The following is a 5,954-nucleotide window of genomic DNA, read 5'->3' as shown; positions in this document are numbered from 1 at the left end:
GAGTGAGTGTCTTGAATAACAGGAACCGTGGCCAAAGAGACCAACACCAAGTTTTCTCACAGACTTCCTTTTGTTGAGGTCTGACTCACACTTGTCTTCTCCTTGAGCTAGAGTCTGGCTCTGTTTTTTGGCCGACCTTGCGCTCTCAGTCCTCCCTGGCTCTCCAACTGTAAGCACATACCACCATGACTGCTCATTGCCCCTCTTCATAAGACTGCCTTATACCTTTGAGAAGTTTTTGGCATGTTTTGCTATTATGACTAAATTAGTTTTTGCTGGATGGATCCCTTCTCTTGCTGTTCCCCATTATGAAGTCCTGTTCTCTCTGTACCCTGTCAAATGTCAAAGATTCTAAATTGTCAGAATTCCTTTGCAATATTATGTGGGTAAAATCTAACACTAGGCTGTATAGTCTAGTCCTTTAGTTGGTGTACATGGGTGATCTTATTTTGCCTGTGTATATGTGTGTGGTTTGTGAGTGTTCTCACATATGTGTGGAGGCCAGAAGTTTCTGTTAGGCATCTTCCTCCATTGCTCTCTGTCTTCTTTTGAGACAGGGTCTCTCGTTTGAACTTAGCTCATTTCTTTGGCTAGTCTAGCTAGCTTATTCTGAGGATCCCTGTTTTTTCCTTCCTGAGTGCTGGGTCACCACCTTTATGCAGGTGGAGGAGACCGGACTTCCTCTCCTCACATTTACATGGCACCTGCTTTACCCATGGAGCCATCTCCCCAGTCCCAGCACAGACTTAAGTTCTCAGTTCAGCTTTGTGTTCTGAGATCCTCGTAGTCTTTGGAGGTGCATACTGTGATCGCTTATCCCAGGCTGTGCTCTAGCTTGTGTCTCTCCTGTTACCATCCCCCTTTCAAGAAGGAGGCCGGGAAGTCTGCTCTTGATGTGCTTCAGGAGGTGCTTTCTCCGAGGGAGTTCAGTACATGGCCCCGCAGCTTCAGTCTCCAGGGTCCCAATCCTTTGCCTTTGAGAAACCCAGTTTTCCTACTTAGTGTCTTTTTGTGTGTTTTCCGTTCTCTCCTTCTTGTTTTTAGTTCTCCTTCGACCCTGTGAGTCAAGACATTTTGCTTTTTTAGTCTTACTTTTCCTATTTGTGGGTAATAGAACTAAAAACTAAAAAAAAAAAAAAAAAGACTTCTCTTTAGGATTCAGGTGAGCCAATGACAGTCTGCACTCTGCATGTTCTGCGATGGGCCAGCTGGTGGTTTGTTGTTGCTAATTGTGTTTGAGAACAAAGAAGGGGGCTTTTTTTTTAAAGAGGAGGAAGGGGCCATTTACACAGGTGTGGAAAATACTGTTTTTGAAAATGCGCACAATTTGAGGTGCTGTTCTTTTCTCAGTAATTGAGAGAAGAATGAGCTATAGAAAAGAATCGAAATCAGTACACTGTGGAGCTATTAACACAGCAAATTTCTTTTGTTCATAGAAGCTTTTCCTATTGCTTGACAGGTACAGCAGTTTGTATATGGGATCTCAGAACTGAAAGCCAGGCCCCTCATTCCTTTCTCAGTTAAACAGAAAACCTCACTCGTAGTTTCTGGGCTTCACAGGCTCGGACATGGGGGAAATGAGCAGTCTGTAAGCCATGATTCACAGTGCAGGCAAGCAGCCCCCTGGCCAGTGCCATTGATAGCTACCAAACAGGTGTTTATTTTTGTTAGCAGTGAATCATCTGATTGGGAACTGTGGTCTGGGAGCGCATACCCAGTCTTTGAAGATACCTGTTCTGATAGGGACCATCATTTGGCCCGGGAGGAGAAACACAAAGAGCATAGCCATTGTGGTATTAAGCGAGTGTCAATACTGTGTCCAAGTAGGAGGAAACTGTTCTTAAGAACAACCAGGGTTATACAGGTGACCTTGAGAAAGGAAGACCTTGAAAGATTTCCCAAGATCGTCACAAACAGAAAATTGTTCAAAAGGTAAGTGTGCAAACAACCTCAATCAGTGATCTGATTCCTGTTGCCATGTGATCCTGAATTCCTGGCTGAGCCCATGGTCCTTGTTACAAAAGAATTTCTCTTCAAGTGGAGACCCTCCAGATGGCGCTGTTTCCTCAGGTCTGGACATCACAAGGCATCCAGCTGGTACTGGGGGAAATGGAAGCTAGAGAACCTGTCTGCTTGGTTTTCTTTTTACTCCGGTTTGTTGGAATGTCTAATGGCTTACAAGGACTTTTAAGAAACACGGTAGAAATAGCATGATGAACTTCTGTCCACCTGTCACCTGATCTTAGCAGTTCTCTCATGCCCAGCTCCGTGGTACCCATAACGCTCCTCTCTGCTCTGCATTTCACTGGATCGCGGAAGCAGATGCCAGGGAGTATCTCTCAAACTCCAGGCTCCTTCCATCGCTTGCTTTTGTTTCCTGTGAAGCTTTCTCGCTGCACTCACCGCTGCCCCTGTGAGCTGCACACGTCCTCAGTTCTCAGGCTCTCCTCTGTCTACTGCACGGATCTGCAAGTACTGGCTGAAATAACACCTGCAGGCAGCTGAGAGCTGACCCAACCCCATGGTGTCAGAGTGTTAAAACATTTTAAAAGAAAAAAGTCCCCTCTCCTGCCGTGTGACACAGAGAGCTTGCGGTTGGAAAGCAGACTGTGCTGGGTCACTTCACTTAGAACCCCATGGTTACCCAGCTCAGGTATTTTATTGAGTCCTAGGACAGAGCTTTCTGGAGTCTGAGATTCGATTTAAGACAAAACAGTGCCGTTTCCAAGGTCGGTCTGGCTTTAACATTGGCAAAAGAAGTGGCCTCTGGCTGGTTCCAATCTCCCCTTCATCATCCCCTGTTTTATGAAAGCTGCTTTAAAAACCCACTAGCTGTTTTCATTGTCAGAAACGGCTACATTTATGCTTGATTATAAATGCTGTATGATAAAACAGCGTCAAATATGTCACTAGCTGTGACAAATTACATCTCACTACTATTCTATCCCTTAGTTCTTCTAAACTACCATTTCTGTATTTATATTGCTAAAAGATTAGAGCCTTTTCTTACCAAGTGTTTGAGACTGGGTCTCGCTGTGTATCCCTAGCTGGCCTTGAACTCACAGAGATCCACCTGCCTCTGTCTTCACGTGCAACCCCACCTGGCTCCAATTACTTTGTACTCGAGGCCTTTTTGTAAAACTGACTTCAGTTGCCTTGGTCTGAAGTCACAGTAGGTCTTTTATCAAACTCTTTGAAAATTAGTGTACTCACTCATCTCAAGGACTGTGTAATGGTTTTTTGATTACATCTGCAGCTTCTTTTATTTGGACATCCCAGGAGATAGAATTCATGTGGGTTTAGAATCGTGAACTCATTTGAAACTCAAGTTTTCTTTTCCTATCTTTTCAACCCTCTTAGGCTTTGTATTCCCTTTAACTGCATCTGTTCTGTCATTTCCAGGTGGAAGATAATTCTCGATAGGGAACGGGGAGGCAGAATTGTGGCTGAGTTCTTCAAATGCCTATCATTTAAAACTGTCACACCAGCTCCAAGCATAGCCTGACCTTTTTTCCTTTCACTGATCTTTTACATACCCTGATAGGAGCAGTTTTTTTTTTTTTTAAAGAAATCAGCTTGAGCATATTCTAGACTTTCATCTTCCTCCCACTGATTTTTACCTGTTGAGGCCACTCTTACGGTTTTGCATACAAATGGCCTTTTTGTAGAATTCTTTGTTGGCTTCCATCTGCAGCCGCACTACTGGTTTTTATTATATCATGTTTTGTAAGGGCAGGGCTTTCCTTTTCTTTAGTTTTTGAGACAGAGTCTTGCTATGTAGCCCAGGCTGCCCTCAGTCTTGTGGCAAGCATCCTGCCTCAGGCTCCCAAGTAATGAGGGTGTAGGTGTATGTTGCCATGTCGAGCTTTGGCAGGGTAGCTTAGATGGACTAGGTAGTTAAAACAGCTCATTTCTCTCATGTTTCTGTGCAGATCAGGCTGTAATAAAAGACCTTGTTGTGGTTAGTAAGGCAACAAAAATGCAAACCTGTGTGCAGGGTCTGGCAGCATCTATAGTGAGCAAAGTGAAGCGATGGGAGGCAGGCCCTGCAGCTGAGAACACCCTGCTCCCTGGCCCTGGCCTGGAGGGACCAATGGAGCAGAAGGATTTCTGAGCATATCACCCCCGTCAGAGCCACAGAGCAAGGTGGGTTAAGTTCAGCAGGGCAAACAGAGCCCAGAGCAGAAGCATCCATACACCGAAAAGAATTTCATAGTGGGAGAGGCACATCAGCCTCAAAGCATTCCATACTGGTTTTCCAAAGGGTACTCATGCATCAGAATTTGCAGTGGATCCTGCATCTGAACACTGAAGGATCACAGGAGGCATTAATCTGCATAAGCAAAGACCATTCATATTTAATCCTAAGAACATCCCTATGAGGTAGCTATGCCATTTTTACCTTATGATGAGAATCCATAGCACAGAGATGAAGTGTTTTGATGGAAGACTCACCAAAGGTCATGTGATATCAGGCTTCTGACCCAGGCATGTTTGCTTCTACAACTGATGCCTTTATTGTTCTAGAGAAGCCTTTCTCACCCAGGGGTCTTTCTATATTTCATGTCTCCAGATATATTAGTTCAATCGGCTTAACAATTAGTTAAATGGTAACGCAATACCACAGGCTAGATGACTTCGAAAAGGAAAGGAAAGCTTGGGTGGTGGTACGCGAATCCCAGTACTTGGCAGACAAAGAGAGGCAGATATCTTTGTGCAAATTCCAGGACAGCCAATTCTACAATAGTGAGACTCTGTCTCCATCACATACCCTCCGTCACCACCGCCACCACCGAAGTTTGGTTCCTACTGATGGCTCAGTGGGAAGGACCTGTTCCAGGTCTTTTGGCTCACAGATGGCCATGCTACTGTATCTTCACAAGGTCTTCCTTCTGGGCATCTATCCAAGAGTCCTGTAGGCGAAGGACTTCTGAGAATGACACCATAAATGGTGGGGGCACAGTTCTCCGGGTACCACGCTGATCTCCACACAGCCGTGCTTTAGACGACACTGCTCACGTGCTTCGTTTTCCCTGTGGGCCTTACTGCCTGCCCATTTTATTTAATCTGCTAGTGAACAGCTGTGAATACAGTCACCTTCAAAGTGGGCCTGCTCACTGGGGTGAGCGCCAGTCAATAAAGCATTCAGTGGACTCTAATTTAATTAGCTGAGTTGCTGGGACAGCTGCTCTGTAACTGACTCATGGGCCGGCAGACGACAGAGGACAAGACTAACAGCTCAGTTCAGACATCCCTGAAGCAGCCCCAGGCCCTGGGAACTTTGCTTCTGTTCTGGCAGGATGAGAGAGCGAGCCTGAAGGAGCAGTTAGGAGTCTCTCCTGAGTGTTGATTTTGAAAGTAAAGGAACTGGAGTACAAGGCAGAGCCCTGCAGCTCTAGTCTCCTTTCTGCACATCAGCTTAGCTCTTATACTGCAGAAGGTCCCTACACTGCACACTAGTTTACTATTACACTGTAGAAGGTCCCTGCCCTGCACACTAGTTTACTATTACACTGTAGAAGATCCCTACTGCACACTAGTTTACTATTACACTGTAGAAGGTCCCTACACTGCACACTAGTTTACTATTACACTGCAGAAGGTCCCTACACTGCACACTAGTTTACTATTACACTGTAGAAGGTCCCTACACTGCACACTAGTTTACTATTACACTGTAGAAGGTCCCTACTGCACACTAGTTTACTATTACACTGCAGAAGGTCCCTACACTGCACACTAGTTTACTATTACACTGTAGAAGGTCCCTACACTGCACACTAGTTTACTATTACACTGTAGAAGGTCCCTACACTGCACACTAGTTTACTATTACACTGCAGAAGGTCCCTACACTGCACACTAGTTTACTATTACACTGTAGAAGGTCCCTGCCCTGCACACTAGTTTACTATTACACTGTAGAAGGTCCCTACTGCACCCTAGTTTACTAT

Source organism: Microtus pennsylvanicus, chromosome 3 (genome assembly GCF_037038515.1).
Source record: "Microtus pennsylvanicus isolate mMicPen1 chromosome 3, mMicPen1.hap1, whole genome shotgun sequence".
NCBI classification, from domain to species: domain Eukaryota; kingdom Metazoa; phylum Chordata; class Mammalia; order Rodentia; family Cricetidae; genus Microtus; species Microtus pennsylvanicus.
Note: the sequence above shows the minus strand (reverse complement) of the source record.